The following is a 16,490-nucleotide window of genomic DNA, read 5'->3' as shown; positions in this document are numbered from 1 at the left end:
TCAGAGTGGGCTGCCTGGATGGGTGGGTGGGTGTTTGTGTGCATTTTTGAAAGCTTCCCCCAATCGGCTTAGAGCTTCAGACCATATTAATATAATATCACCTGTGTGGACCGGGGAAACGCACGTCTTCCAGAAGCAGCTGAGAAACGGACGGCTGCAACGAGGCTAGACAACTTATTAATTTCAGGAGCTGCGTTTTGCATGAGTCCAAGTTATCCCATGCCAGGTTTAAATCACTTTGAGAAGCCAACATCCTTTCCTTCTTTTTTCTTCCTTCCTCCCTCCCTCCCTTCCTTTTCCTTCTTTGCTTCTTTCTGTACTTTTCTTTTTCCTTCCTTCCTTCCTTTTTCTTCTTAGCTTCCTTCTGTACTTTTCTTCTTTTTCCTTCCTTCCTTTTTCTTCTTAGCTTCCTTCTGTACTTTTCTTCTTTTTCCTTCCTTCCTTCTTCTTTTTCTTTGCTTCCTTCTGTATTCTTCTTTTTCTCTCCTTCCTTTTTGTTCTTTGCTTCCTTCTGTACTTTTCTTCTTTTTCCTTCCTTTCTTTTCCCCTTTTCTTCTTTTTCCTTCCCCCTTTGTTCTCCTTTCCTTTCCTTCTTTTTCCTTCCTTCCTTTTTCTTCTTTGCTTCCTTCTCTACTTTTCTTCTATTTTCCTTATTTCCTTTTTCTTCTTAGCTTCCTTCTGTACTTTTCTTCTGTTTCCTTCCTTCCTTCTTCTCTTTCTTTGCTTCCTTCTGTATTCTTCTCTTTCTCTCCTTCCTTTTTGTTCTTTGCTTCCTTCTGTACTTTTCTTCTTTTTCCTTCCTTTCTTTCCCCCTTTTCTTCTTTTTCCTTCCCCCTTTGTTCTTTCCTTTCCTTCTTTTTCCTTCCTTCCTTTTTCTTCTTTGCTTCCTTCTGTACTTTTCTTCTTTTTCTCTCCTTCCTTTTTGTTCTTTGCTTCCTTCTGTACTTTTCTTCTTTTTCCTTCCTTCCTTTTTCTTCTTTGGTTCCTTCTATACTTTTTTTCTGTTTCCTTCCTTCCTTCTTCTTTTTCTTTGCTTCCTTCTGTATTCTTCTTTTTCTCTCCTTCCTTTTTGTTCTTTGCTTCCTTCTGTACTTTTCTTCTTTTTCCTTCCCCATTTGTTCTCCTTTCCTTTCCTTCTTTTTCCTTCCTTCCTTTTTCTTCTTTGCTTCCTTCTCTACTTTTCTTCTTTTTCTCTCCTTCCTTTTTCTTCTTAGCAATAGCAGTAGACTTATATACCGCTTCATAGGGCTTTCAGCCCTCTCTAAGCGGTTTACAGAGAGTCAGCATATTGCCCCCAACAATCTGGGTCCTCATTTTACCCACCTCGGAAGGATGGAAGGCTGAGTCAACCCTGAGCCGGTGAGATTTGAACCGCTGAACTGCTGATCTAGCAGTAGCCTGCAGTGCTGCATTTAACCACTGCGCCACCTCGGCTCATTAGCTTCCTTCTGTACTTATCTTCTTTTTCCTTCCTTCCTTTTTCTTCTTTGCTTCCTTCTGTACTTTTTTCTGTTTCCTTCCTTCCTTCTTTTTCTTTGCTTCCTTCTGTATTCTTCTTTTTCTCTCCTTCCTTTTTGTTCTTTGCTTCCTTCTGTACGTTTCTTCTTTTTTCTTCCTTTCTTTTCCCCTTTTCTTCTTATTCCTTCCCCCTTTGTTCTCTTTTCCTTTCCTTCCTTGCTCTCTTCCCCTCTTCCCTTCTTTTTCTTTGCCTTTCCTGTTCCCTTCCTTCCTGTCTTTCCTCTTTCCCTTTCTCCTTTCCTGTCCCTTCTTGTGGATGCTCAAATGCAAAAGGGGAAACATTTCTGGAAGTTGCCTCCTTGCCTTGTGATCAAATGCCATTTTTGCTAGTAGCTTGTGGCCACTTAAAAGACTGAGAACAAACCAGGCTCAGTTCATCCTGTGATTGCATTGAGTGGAAACGTCCACAGAAAATAGTATAGCAAAACTGTCAAAATGGTGGCTATGATAGTTGATCAGAGCTCCTCTATTTTTTCATGTGCAATTGCTTTAGCATTTAGGAACAGAGCTAAGTTAGTTAGTTTCTATTAATCCTTAAAAGGGACCTCTAAAATAATTTCCTCACCACTGTCAAACTACTCACTGTCTGCATTACTGTTAATCTTCTCATTGTTCCTATCACCCATTTCCTCCCACTTATGACTACAGGACTGTAACTTTGTTGCTTGTATCCTTACGATTCATATTGATTGTTTCCCAAATATGATTTGATTGCTTAACTATGACTATTATTAAGTATTGTATCTTATGATTCTTGATGAATGTATCCTGTCTTTTTATGTACACTGAAAGCATCTGCACCAAAGACAAATTCCTTGGGTGTCCAATCACACTTGGCTAATAAAGAATTCTATTCTATTCTCATTCCGTTATTCCATTCCATTCTATTCTATTCCATTCTATTCTATTCCCATTCTTCTCTTCTATTCTCATTCCATTCCATTCTATTCTATTCTCATTCTTCTATTCTATTCTCATTCTATTCTATTCTATTCTCATTCTTCTATTCTATTCTATTCTCATTCCATTATTCCATTCCATTCAATTCAATTCTATTCCATTCTATTCTATTCTCATTCTTCTCTTCTATTCTCATTCCATTCCATTCCATTCTATTCTATTCTATTCTATTCTATTCTATTAAAAGGGATCTCCCCTAGGGACCCTGCTGTGGTCTAATTCAGACTGGAAATATAGCAAAGGAAAATATTTTCCCCACTCTGCTTTGTCCTGTTTTCCCTACTGGAAATGGCTCTTTGAAACACACAAGGATGGGCTACTTTCCCAAGAGCTCACATTCCGAGAATACCAATGTTACCTTGGATTGTCAATGAGGTCCACAAAATTGCTTTTCCCCTTTCAGTCCAAGCCACAATGGATCCAGGAAGGATGCAGAAACAATTCATTGTGTGAACTGAAGCATCTCCAGCCAAGCTGCCTCTGCCTTCATTGCCTTAAGATATCATTGCCTTTCTTTAACTAGCACAAAGAAAAGAGGGAGTCAAGCTATTCTCCAAAGCACCTGAGTGTGGAACAAGAAGCAAATGATGGAAACTAATGTAGGAGATAAGCAACTTATAACTGAGAGAAATTTCCTGACAGTTATAACAATCAGTGGAATAACTTGCCTCCAGAAGTTGTAAATGCTCCAAAACTGGAGGTTTTTAAGAAGATGTTTCGTTTCGTTTCGTTTTATTGAGCTTGTATGCCGCCCACTCCCGAAGGACTCCGGGCAGCTTACAATAAAACAAGGGAAGGGGATAATACACAAGACAACATATTAAAATATACAACAGTCACAATTTCCAAGGGGCTGGATATTTCGAAAGCCCCCCGGCCTGCTGGAGCAGCCAGGATTTAATGGCTTTGCGGAAGGCCGGGAGGGTAGTGAGGGTCCGGATCTCCACGGGGAGATCGTTCCAGAAGGCTGGAGCTGCAACAGAGAAGGCTCTCCCCCGGGGAGTCACCAGCCGACAGTGGCTGGCAGATGGGATCCGGAGAAGGCCTAACCTGTGTGATCTAATCGGTCTATGGGAGGTAATCGGCAGGAGGCGGTCTCTCAGGTACCCAGGTCCGATGCCATGAAGGGCTTTATAGGTAACGACCAGCGCCTTGAAGCAGATCCAGAGACTAATGGGTAACCAGTGCAGCTCGCGGAGGATAGGTGTGATGTGGGTGTACCTGGGTGCACCCACGAGTGCTCACGCGGCTGCGTTCTGGACCAGCTGGAGTCTTCGAACACTCTTCAAGGGCAGCCCCATGTAGAGCGCGTTACAATAATCCAGTCTGGATTATTGGATAACCATTTGTCTGAAGTGGTGTAGGGTTTCCTGCCTAAGCAGGAGGTTGGACTAGAAGATCTCCAAGGCCCCTTCCAACTCTGTTATTTTATGAGAAATACAGTAAATGCACAGAGAAATAAATAACAATCAATAAAGAATAAACAGGGATTTGCTCTGTTAACCCAGTCTTCCAGGATTATGTTACACATCAAACAGTATATCATACACCCCACTGGATTTATGCTGCTTGCTGGGTTCTAATGGAGTTGGCTGATTTGTGGTTTGGCATGTTGCGTGATGACACTATCTGTGTAGTTACACACGGAACATTGTTAGCGCTGCCCGAATCCATTCTCTCTGCAGCTTGGCAACTGCAGCTTTGTCCTTGTTTCATCACCTTGTTTCTTTTTTCTTTTTAAACATAGTTTATTTGGTCAACGATTAGGAAAATAAAAATAAGGAAAATCAAACAGATGAGATAAAATACTGCATCGCAAACATAAAACAACACATAAAAATGTGGCATACGTTTCTTAACTGGGCAAATCTTAAAATATTGCAGACTAAGAAGCATAAAGAGGAATCCTCTAAAAACAAGAGAGTTAGTATGTGGTTAAATCTAAAGTGATAAAACGGGTTCTATAACCAGCCAGGCCTTATTTTCAGCATGATTTGTGCAACACAGCATTTGCACAAGTGAAAAGTGGGTTTGAGTCACCTCCCCTTGTTCTTATTTTCCCATCCTTGATCATTCCTTTTCACTTTCATTTCCAGCATTTACAGTATCCAGTTTTGGTCACCACAATATAAAAAAGATGTTGAGACTCTAGAACAGTGTTTCTCAACCTTGGCAACTTGAAGATGTCTGGACTTCAACTCCCAGAATTCCCCAGCCAGCATTCACTCTAGAAAGTCTCTCTTGAGACTTTCTAGAAGTTGTGTTGTGCAGAGAAGAGCAAACCAAGATGATCAGGGGACTGGAGGCTAAAGCATACAAAGAATACAATTGCAGGAACTGGGTACGTCTAGTTTAATGAAAAGAAGGACTAAGGGAGACATGATAGCAGTCTTCCAATATCTCAGGGGTTGCCACAAAGAAGAGGGAATCAAGCTATTCTCCAAAGCACTTGAGGGGTAGAACAAGAAGCAATGGGTGGAAACGAATCAAGGAGAGAAGCAACATAAGAGAAATTTCCTGACAGTGAGCACAATGAACCAGTGGGGACAGCTTTCAGAAGTTGTAGGTGCTCCATCACTGGAGGTTTTCCAGAAGAGACTGGACAGCCATTTGTCTGGAATAGTAAAGAGTCTCCTGCTTAAAAAGTGGGTTGGAATAGAAGACCTCCAAGGTCCCTTCCAGAGATGGGTTGTTCCCGGTTCGGCCCGGATTGGGCGAACCGGTAGCAGCAGCAGCAAGAGGCTCCACCCACCAGCACAGATGTTTCTGTGCATGAGCAGAAGCAGTGAGCACGAGGGAGCGTGCACAAACTGGTTGTAAAAAAATTGGCAACCCACCATTGGCCCAGTGATTGGTTTCAAATTTTTTTAGAACCTCTTCTGTAGGTGTGGCCTGCTTTGTGGGAGTAGCTTGCGGACCATGGGACCAGATGGGAGTGGCTTGCCGGCCATGTGACCGGGTGGGAGTGGTTTGCCAGCCATGTGACTGGGTGGGCGTGGCCAACTTGTAAAATGTGGTGAAACTCACTTAACAACGCTCTTGCTTAGCAACCAAAATGTTGGCTCAGAAACTCTGGCATCTGAAGCACGCAAGTCTTAAAGCTGTCAAGTTACAAGACCCTTGCACCTTTAACCCTTTAGAAAAAATAACCCCAGGGATGGTCACACTTGACAGCTTTGAGACTTGTGGACTTCAACTCCCAGAATTCCTCCTCTCGCTCTTCATCTTGATGATGTGCGGGCGGACGGGGAGAGGGAGCTGGAACCGGTTCTAAACGGCACTGTAGATTTGTGGAACCTCTTCTATAGAAGAGGTTAGAACTGGCAGGAACCCACCCCTGCATTGGCCCCTTCCCAATCTGTTACTCTGTTATTCTCACTTCGTCTTTCTCTATTTTTTTCCTCCACAGCAATCCCAGTGAGTTTTCCTTTCAACAACATAAACAACAAAAATCTGCCCTCTGGAACCAGTGGTGGGATTCAAATTTTTTTTACTACTGGTTCTATTGGTGTGGCTTGGTGGGCGTGGTGTGGCTTGATGGGCATGGCAGGGGAAGGTTATTGCAAAATCCCCATTCCCTCTCGATCAGCTGGGACTCAGGAGGCAGAGAATAGATGGGGGCGGGGCCAGTCAGAGGTGGTATTTACTGGTTCTCCGAACTACTCAAAATTTCCGGTACCGGTTTGCCAGAACTGGTCAGAACCTGCTGAATACCACCTCTGCTCTGAACTTTTGAAAGTGGACCAGCCAGCAGACCGAGCCAATACAACCCAGTTAAGAAACCATTTGGAAGTTAACATCTCTCTTGTCAATGCATCAGCAACCTTGTGCCAAAGGAGAAACAGCCACATTGGGATAGAGAAGGGATGAGCTGATCTTTCAGCCCAGGACAGGGGACCAAAACTTTCAAGCTTTTCAGTCTAACATAGCCTTTATTGTCATTGTACATCATGTATACAATGAAATCGGTTTTAGCCTCACCGGTGCAATCCATGACAAATAAAATTGCAAACAACATAAATAGTATAACGAATAATCCCCATGCAAGGAATTACGGGGAAAAGAAAGAAAAAAGAAAAACTAGTCACACATTTCTGCCTGTGGATGGAGTGATTGTGGTTGTGTTTAAGAGTCTGCCAGCCCAAGGATAGAAACTTTAAACCTATTTGTTCAGCTGGATATACTTTGATGTCTTGTGCCTGATGGTAGAAGTGCGAAGTGACACTGACCAGGGTGTCAATCATCTCTGAGTATCTTCCTAACTTTGCTAAAGCAGCGAGACCTGGTGATGTCACCCAGTGGTGCTAGAGGGCAACCAATGGCTTCTTCTGCTGAGTTTTCAGGATGAAAATTCTGTTTGAAACATGCCAAGTGAATTCCCTTATCCTGCGATCAAGCGAGCCTTTCGCCCTACCACCCCAGAAGTAACAGGCCTTCGCAATCTGTCCCAGGATCTCTGGCACGGACCTGCTGATGGGTTATGAATTAACCCAATCCTTGAAATGGCATCCGCTCTCAAATGCAAGATTAAATATATGTTTAAATGAACTTGGGCAGCGATGTAGGGGGGGGTTGAGGGGCGTGGAGTTAGGAAGGGGAAGAGAGGTCAGCGTATCCTCAGGAGCTGTTTAGGAATGTAGGTACACAATTGTTGTATATTTTAATATATGGTTACGGATGGTCCTTGAAGTACGACCTCCAATGGCACCAGAATTTCCACTGCTATAGGGCACTGCACACCAGAACAACTAGACACGACAGTTTTTTTCCTGAATGCCATCACTTTGCTTAACAACTAATTCCCACAACACTGTCAAACTATTTACTAAGACTTACTAATAAGATTACTATTATTCTTCTCTTCCTTCCTAGTATCTATCTTTTCCCACTTATGATTATAACCATGTTGCTTGTATCTTTCAATTTATATTGTTTTTATTTGTTTCCTAGTACAATTTGATAGCTTATTAGTAACCTTGACTATCACTAAGTGTTGCATCTTTTTATGCTTGATGAATGTATTTTTATTCTCCTTATGTACACTGCGAGCATCTGCACCAAAGACAAATTCCTTGTGTGTCCAATCAAACTTGGTCAATAAAGAATTCTATTCTACTCTACTCTACTCTACTCTACTCTACTCTACTCTACTCTACTCTACTCTACTCTACTCTACTCTACTCTACTCTACTCTATTCTATTCTATTCTATGCCAGGTGGTTGTTAAGGAAGTTGTGCCTGATTTTATAACTATTTCTTGTCTTGCCTTCTGTTGCTCTGAAGAATAATTTGACTCCCTCTTCTTTGTTGGCAGCCCCTGAGATATTGGAAGACTGCTATCATGTCTTCCCTAGTCCTTCTTTTCATTAAATTAGACATGCCCAGTTCCTGCAATCGTTCTTCATATGTCTTAGCCTCCAGTCCCCTAATCATCTTTGTTGCTCTTCTCTGCACTCTTTCTAGAGTGTCCACATCTTTTTTTACATCGTGCCCACCAAAACTGGATGCCGTATTCCAAGTGTGGCCTTACCCAGGCCTTATAACATAGTATTAATACTTCACGTGCTCTTGATTTTATCCCTCTGTTGATGCAGCCTAGAACTGTGTTAGCTTTTTTGGCAGCTGCTGCACACTGCTGGCTCACATTTAAATGGTTGTCCACTGGGACTCCAAGATCCTTTAAGTTCAGTTAGAACTTAAAGTCATGCTGACAGAGAAACGAAGAGAATTATGACTTCCTATTACATTGTTTCTTCCCAGCATTCTGCGGGGTTGGAAAGAACGAAATGGAGAGGTATGAGTTCCACCAAGGGTTATTCAAAGCACAAAGAAGTTCTCCATGGTACGTAGGCAACCAACCATTCTTTACTTCCAGCTGGATCAGGATAGTGGAAATCTCCACCCAAACCCTTTGACCACAGCAAGGTAGAAGGTTGGGAGACCATAACTATCTGATCAAAATCACCCATTTTGGAAACCAGTCTCTTGGCGCAAGTTCCTGGCTGAGCCTGAGATTTGAGGAATGTCAATTCTGATATTTCATCAAGATAAATCTCGCTTCTCCTTGGACGGAAAGACTTGCCCCAGGGAAGAGTGGCAAACGTTCCCCTTGAAATGATCTGGGAGTGGAGATATTTCCTGTTAGGGAATGAGGGGCCATGTGGCAGAGGTGGGTTCCTACCAGTTCGCACCTATTCAGTAGAACTGATTCATCAAATCTACCGAACCGGTTAGAAGAGGTTCCACCAGTGGACCCGGAAAGCAGGCCACACCTACAGAAGAGGTTCCAAATATTTTTGAAACCCACCACTGCTGAAGGGTTAGGGGTGCAAGGATCTTGTAACTTGGCAGCTTTAAGACTTGCATGCTTCAATGCCAAAGTTCCTGAGCCAACGTGACTGGAGGAGGAATTCTGGGAGTTGAAGTCCACAAGTCTTAAAGCTGTCAGGTTTGAAGACCCCTAGTTTTTTTTCTCTAAAGGGTTAGGGGTGCAAGGATCTTGTAACTTGACAGCTTTAAGACTTGCATGCTTCAATGCCAGAGTTTCTGAATAGCTACTTGGACCGACCTAAGTACTAATTCATAATTTCATATCCGGTCACATGGGCAGCAAGCCACTCCCATCTGGTCACATGGGTGGCAAGCCACTCCCACAAAGGAGGCCACACCCACAGAGTAGGTTCCAACAATTTTTGAAACGCACCACTGCCGTGTGGACAAGTGGGTCTTGTCTCCCTTTCAGAAAAACCCTGGGATATGTATTGAAAGAGCAACTGATTCAAAGTCATCTGGAGCAGCGGTCACCAACTGGTGGTCCGTGAGAAAATTTTGGGGGTCCACCGAAAAATTGTTTCCTTTTTTTATATTGCACTAAATCAGGGGTTCTCAAACTACGGCCCCTGGGCCGGATACATGCAATGAATGTTTGTGTTGCTGCAGAGAGTCTCCCCCTTCGGGGTCTTTTTGTGCAGGTCGGAGGGGGGGCAGAAATTCTGACTTGGGGTCTGCTTCAGCCTCCTGGTGGGGGGCTTTGGGCGAAGGCTGGAGGGAAGTGTTGCTGGTGGAGAAGAGCCCGAGAGCCTCGTTCCAGTGGGACTGCATCATGGCCTGGAACTGGCTGACCATCTCAGCACGCTGAGCCTCCAGGCACCTGTACCTGGCCTTGCACTCCTGCAGGTCTTCCTTCTGCTTGGACAGCCTATGCTCATAGTCCTCAGTGAGGTGCTTCTGCTGAACCTCCTTCTGGGTCAGATCCAATTTGAACTGAGCTGTTTTACCAACTCTTTCTCGTGGTGGCTGCTTAGCTCCAACCACTGCTTCCTCTTGGGGCTCTAAGGAGTCCGGGCGAGGAGGGGAGGAGTGGCTGGGAGGGGGGAGTAGAGGCTGGCAAGGCACCCATCAACATGAGTGACATCGAGTTGGCCACACCCACCCAGTCACATGACCACCTAAGCCACACCCACCCAGCCGATCATTAGGCAGATCATATTAGTGGTCCATGGGATTTGAAATTATGGATTTAGTGGTCCCTGAGGTCTGAAAGGTCGGGGACCCCTTATCTAGAGAACTTTGGTGATAGGAAATGGGCTTAAATCTGAGTCTCCCCATGCAGGGAATCAGGAGAAAACCTTGGAGAAGGAATCTAGAAGCTCTTAGGAAAACATCAGGTGTAGAAGAAACGTGTTAAGTCCAGAGAAGTGAGAGAGTATTACAAAGAGACTCAAAGTAGCTACTCTGCCCAACAATTTTGAGAGGGAAGAGGAGACATATAGGAAAATTGTAGGATTGATACTAGATCAGATCAGGAAACTGATTTCAACAAAAGAGGAGAGCTATACTTTATTAAAATAGGCTATGATAGCTGAATCTTTCTAGTCTCTTAGTAATACTGGTAGTCCTAACAGATTAACAGAGTTGGAAAGGACCTTGGGGGTCATCTAGTCCAGTGTTTTTCAACCTTTTTTGTGCAAAGGCACACTTTTTTCATGAAAAAAATCACGAGGCACACTACCATTAGAAAATGTTAAAAAAATTTAACTCTGTGCCTATATTGACTATATATAAAGTGTTTTTCCCACGGCACACCTTACACTATGTCACGGCACACTAGTGTGCCGCGGCACAGTGGTTGAAAAACACTGATCTAGTCCAACCCCCTGCCCAAGCAGGAGACCCTACACCATTTCTGACAGAGGGCAGTTCAGTCTCTTCTTGAAAGCTTCCAGGGATGAAGCTCCCACAACTTCTGAAGGCAACTTCTGTTCCATGGGTTGATTGCTCTCATTGCCAGAAAATTTCTCCTTATTTCCAGATTGAATCTCTTCTTGGTCAGTTTCCATCCATTATTCATTGTCTGCCTTGGAAAATAGCTTGACACCCCCCCCCTCTCTGTGGCAGCCCCTCAAATACTGGAACCCTGCTATCATGTCTCCCCTTGAGTTGCAACAGTTCATTTAGTGACTAAAGTTACAACGGAACTGAACAGTGTGACTTATGACCATTTTTCACACTTACGACTATCACAGCATCCCTATGGTCAACGTAATCAAAATTCAGACCCTTGGCAACTGGCTCATATTTATGACAGTTGCAGCAGCGGTGGGGTTTCTACCTGTTCGGTTTGGTTTGGCCGAATAGGTAGTAACTCCAGCAGACACGTGACCCGTACCGATTCTATGATCGGCGGTGCCACCGTGATTTTCTGTTCTGCACATGCGCAGAACAATCTTCATTGGAAGAATCTAATTTTTATTCCCTTTTTAACGTTGCACGCATGCGCAGATCGTTTTAAGTGAAAATGAGCACGCGCACGGAGCACAAATGGTTTTTTTACTACCGAACCGGTTGTCACGACAGCCGGAACTCCCCCCCTGGGTTGCAGTATCCCGGGAGTCACATGATCCTCCCTTTCCGACCTTCTGACCAGCAGAGTTGATGGGGGGAGCCAGATTCACTTCACAACCCTGTGACTAACTTAACAACTGCAGCGATTCACTTAACAACGGTGGCAAGGAAGGTCATAAAATGGGGCAAAGCTCTTTAACACCTGTCTTGCTTAGCCACAGATATGTTGAGGTCCGCTGAGTCATAAGTCAAGGACTGCCTGTCGTTTCCTCTCTCCTGTGTCTTCAAGCATGTTTCTTCTGCACTAACAGACTCTTTCTCCAAGGTCATCTCCATAATCCCCTCTCCTCCATGCCAAGTGCAACTCCTTCACCCTTAAGTGATCTACGGGTTGTAACTTTTCATCTCTGCATACACTGATTCTCCTCCTCCTCCTCTTCTCTCCAGGCCTACAGCTGCCACCATCCTTGTCCTGATGGTATCATCTGGCCATCTTCCCATTGGTCTCCTCCTTGGGCATCTTTTCTCCCAAGCTGTTCAGTGCAAAGGTTGAGCCCAGCAAGCGTTTCTTCCTGGACTGGCTGAAAAGCCCTTTATTGCACCAAGCTGTTTACTCCTTGGGCAGCCCTGGGTGGGCTGCACTAACGCCACTTTGGGCAAGTGAAGGTCAAAATCCTTTCCGTTGCTACTTTGCGGCTATAGAGAATAGAAGAGCATCAGCTGTCATTAATTCCTGACATTATCGATACAGCATTTAAAAATAAATACTCAAGATATCTTTCTTAAAGCTGCTGGTTTTGGTGATAGTGATATAATAGGATAACAGGGTTGGAAGGGTCTTCTAGTCCAACCCCTTGCTCAGATAGGAGACCCTACACCATTTCAGACAAAGGTTTGTCCAGTCCTTTCTTAAAAACTTCCAGTGATGAAGCCCCCACAACTTCTGAATGCAAGTCAGTGTATTGATTAATTGTTCTGACTGTCAGGAAATGTCTCCTTAATTCCAGGTTGCTTCTCTCCTTGATTAGTTTCCATTGGTTGCTTCTTGCCCTGCCTTCAGGTGCTTCGGAGAACAGGTCCCCCCCCGCTTCTTTGTGGCAACCCCTCAAATATTGGAACACTGCTATCATGTCCCCCCTAGTCCTTCTTTTCGTTAAACTAGACTGCAGCCATTCTTTGTGTTTTCCCGAAAATAAGACAGGGTCTTATTTTCTTTTGACCCTGAAATAACCACTTGACCTTATTTTTGGGGAGGTCTTATTATTATTTTTGAGGTTGGAAGGGACCTTGGAGGTCTTCTAGTTCAACCCCCTGCTTAGGCAGGAAATCCTAGACCACTTCAGACAAATGATTGTCCAATCTCTTTTTAAAAACTTCCAGTGTTGGAGCATTCACAACTTCTGGAGGCAAGCTGTTCCACTGATTAATTGTTCTGATTGTCAGGAAATTTCTCCTTGGTTCTAAGTTGCTTCTCTCCTTGATAAGTTTCCATCCATTGCTTCTTGTCCTACCCTCAGGTGCTTTGGAGAATAGCTTGACTCCCTCTTCTTTGTGGCAACCCCTGAGATACTGGAAGACTGCTATTATGTCTCCCCTGATCCTTCTTTTCATTAAACTAGACATACCCAGTTCCTGCAATCGTTCTTCATATATTTTAGCACAAAGGTCCCTTCCAACTGTTATTCTGTTAATTCTGTTATTTGGAAGCCTGGAGGGAAAGCAAGATTGTGTTACCTACAGCTCTGTCAATAAGTTAAAGGACCAGGAACTGATAAAGAAACCTTGAGATTTAAGATTAGGTTAAAGGTTGTGGGTTCTTATCCTGCCTTAAATGACCTCTCTGCCTGCTCCCAAATTTTCTTCTGACAAGCCAGTATAAACTGATGCAAATCCAGAGGGGCTGCCTTACAACATTGTTGAGGAAGAATAGTATTTGCAAAACAATGGGGAAATGATGAGATCCCGACAGATGAAAGTGTAATTTAAAAAAAATAGAATGTGCTGAGATGGATAGATTGACATTTAAGATAAAAGAAAAGGAAGAAACAGATTTTTTTAAACATGGGATTTATTTTACCAATGGTTAACTAACAGAAAGAGAGGATAGAAACTAAACAGAATTTAAAAAGACAATAAAAATGTGTATTGAAAACTTTGCAAGCTGGTTAAACTAATTGTATTACTGCTTGGGATTAATATTGATATGTTTATTAGTAGTATGGTTATGGTTATTGCCTTTACTTAAAATTAATTGTGCCCAGACAACATGCTGTTCAGATAGGCATGGAATTTTTTATGTCTTTAAAAGAAAAAATGTACCAATAAAACATTTTTTTAAAAAAAAAAAACCATTGTGAGTTGTGTTAGTTATCTTTTCAACCAGGGAGGAGTTCAAAACAATCAAGGTTGCAATCATAACCACTAATCAGAATCCTACTGCTTTTTTAAATATAGGTGTTATGCTCCTGTTCTTCCTTAACGCACCAATGTTTCTGCAATTTATCAGCAAAATGTGAAAACAATATTCTTTTTGTGTTCTTTATCCCCTCAAAAATCTGGTATCCAGAAACCTGTGAACATGGAGGCTATATAGATGTAGTTTCCTCGTCATCAGAGAAGAGCAGCAAAGATTAGGGGATTGGAGGCTAAAATATACCCTGTTTCCCCAAAAACAAGCCATCCCCCAAAAATAAGCCATCCCCCAAAAATAAGCCCTCCCAAAAATATGGCGACCCAGCAGCAGCCATGAGGTGACCACGCTCACCACCTCTATTCTATTCTGTTCTATTCTATTCTTTATTCTATTCTGTATCTATTCTATTCTATCCTATCTTATCCTATCCTATTCCATTCCTTATGATTTATATTGTTTGTTTCCTAGTATGATTTGATTGCTTATTTGTACCCTATGACTATCATCAAGTGTTGTACTTTATGATTCGTGATGAATATATCTTGTCTTTTTATGTACACTAAGAGCATATGCACCAAAGACAAATTCCTTGTGTGTCCAATCACATGGCCAATAAATTCTATTCTATTCTATTCTATTCTATTCTATTCTAGTCTAGTCTAGTCGAGTTCAGTCCAGTCCAGTCCAGTCCAGTCCAGTCCAGTCCAGTCTATGCCTTTCATTCCATTCCATTCCTTTTCATTCCAGTCCAGTCCAGTCCATTTCATTCCATTCCATTCCACTCCACTCCATTCTATTCTTTTAGTCCAACCCCCTTCTCAATCAGGAGACCCTTATCGTTTCAGACAACTGATTGTCCAATGTCTTCTTTAAAACCTCCAGTGATGGGGCGCCTGCAAATCTGACATTTGTTAGCACCGGTGCCTACAAAGGCTTCAATTGATGCTCACATCTAACTTCAGGTGCCTTCGAACTTCCTGTTTTGGAGATGGGGAATGCCTAGAAGCCCCAGTTGCAACATCAGTATTGATTGGCTCCAGTACTGAAGAACCCCTGAAGAATCCAGTGTAGAAACTACAGTAGTTAATTTAGTCCAACAGGAGCGACCTTCTTACCTTCTTGCCTTCTCTTGCAGGTTAGCCCCGTGTCCTACTTTATAAAGGGATGGGCCTCTCTTTGAAAGCATCCTTCGTTTGAAGAGCCTCCAGCCTTGGCTCGCTTTGAAAACCAAGAACCTGAAGAAGAGAAAATTCATGTGAAGAGCAGCTACTACGGGATTTCAACCGGTCGAGTGCCAAGGCCACTTGGTGAGGAGACTTCTGCATTCCTGTATAGATCTTTAGTTTTATTAGAAATTTTTGTTGCAGTTAAAAAAAAAAAGTACGAAAGCCAAAAAAGTTTTTTTTTTAAAAGATAAAACTGCAGAAGATATCAAAAGGGGGGGAATGAAAGACACTATGTATATCATCTTCTTTCAGCTGTTAGAAAAATCCTTCCTATTTAAAAGGATCAATAGTTCGCTGCTAAACCACATTCATCCTTTTCTAATCACAAACCCAGAAATCACCATTTCATTTTTTTCCCACTTTCTGCAAAAAGTCCATAAAAGAATATGCAAAATTCTGGGATGACAGCCAGTTTCAATAAATGTAGTTTTAGCCTTCCTGTGGTGTTGATTTCCTAATCTGGCCTACCTGGGGGGAGGGGGGCATCAACCTACGATAAGTCAGGGCATTGCAGGAGGACCTACCTTTTTTTTTTTTTTTTGCAAAAAAGTTCTTATACCATTTTAAAAATCAGAGCCTCGAGTTCTTCATTAAATTCCACCAGGTGGTGTGTGTTTTTTTCATGAAGCAGAAGACCTATATATTATGAAAGATATGGGAATCGTTTACAAATTGCCTTTGTCTAGAATAGTCTGAAGAGCCGAGGTGGCGCAGTGGTTAGAGTGCAGTACTGCAGCCACTTCAGCTGACTGTTAGCTGCAGTTCAGCGGTTCAAATCTCACCGGCTCAGGGTTGACTCAGCCTTCCATCCTTCCGAGGTGGGTGAAATGAGGACCCAGACTGTGGGGGCAATATGCGGACTCTGTAAACCGCTTAGAGAGGGCTGAAAGCCCTATGAAGCGGTATATAATAGCTATTGAAGATTCCTACTCTGGGCAGGACATTGGGCTAGAAATCTTCCAAGCGTTTTCCCAATCCTATTGTTCTGTAAATATGTTTTATTTTCATTTTTCATTTTCATTTCATACGGTCACATATATACTGTGCATAACCGGGGCCATATAACATTGAACAATAAACACAGCCATCCTTGTCAACAAAACTCCCCAAAATACAAACCCAATATACCACTTCAACCCTCCATACACCCTTTCTTTCACCCCCCCTCCAACTTTCCTTTCTACCCTCCAACATTCCCCTCTACCCTACTTCCCCTCCCCCTCTATCACTCCTCTCTCCCAATACACTCCCTCCCTTCCTTCTCACCCTCCCTCCTATCCTCTCTCCCACCCTCTCTACCCCTCTTTCTTCTTTCCTTCTGCTCCTCCCTTCGGTGTATTTCTACTATCTATCAATATATTCAGCTTCCTATTTTTACACTAGAATTAAAAACGCAACAGTATACAAGTGCAATCATATTAATCACTTTAAAATCCAGCACATACTATATTTCCCCCCTCCCCCCTCCCCCCTAGGACCCACCTCCCTTCCCCCCCCCCCCGACTTCCCAGAGCCCGTACACGGTATAG

General features: G+C 43.0%; 1 protein-coding gene across 1 annotated transcript in view; it reads left to right on the top strand.

The window, feature by feature from the left end:
• PRR35 (proline rich 35) overlaps positions 1–16,490 on the top strand; it is a 44,674-nt gene that overhangs the window by 12,322 nt on the left and 15,862 nt on the right. The window contains exon 2 of the mRNA XM_087728818.1: positions 14,871–15,042. The gene's annotated coding sequence lies outside the window, so the exon portion shown is untranslated. The remainder of the gene's footprint in view (positions 1–14,870; positions 15,043–16,490) is intronic.

Source organism: Thamnophis sirtalis, unplaced genomic scaffold (assembly GCF_051295495.1).
Source record: "Thamnophis sirtalis isolate CommonGarterSnake01/CBP01778 unplaced genomic scaffold, rThaSir2_p1.2 scaffold_14, whole genome shotgun sequence".
Lineage (NCBI taxonomy): Eukaryota > Metazoa > Chordata > Lepidosauria > Squamata > Natricidae > Thamnophis > Thamnophis sirtalis.
The sequence above is the reverse complement of the archived record's forward strand: the minus strand, read 5'-3'. Positions and strand labels throughout refer to the sequence as shown.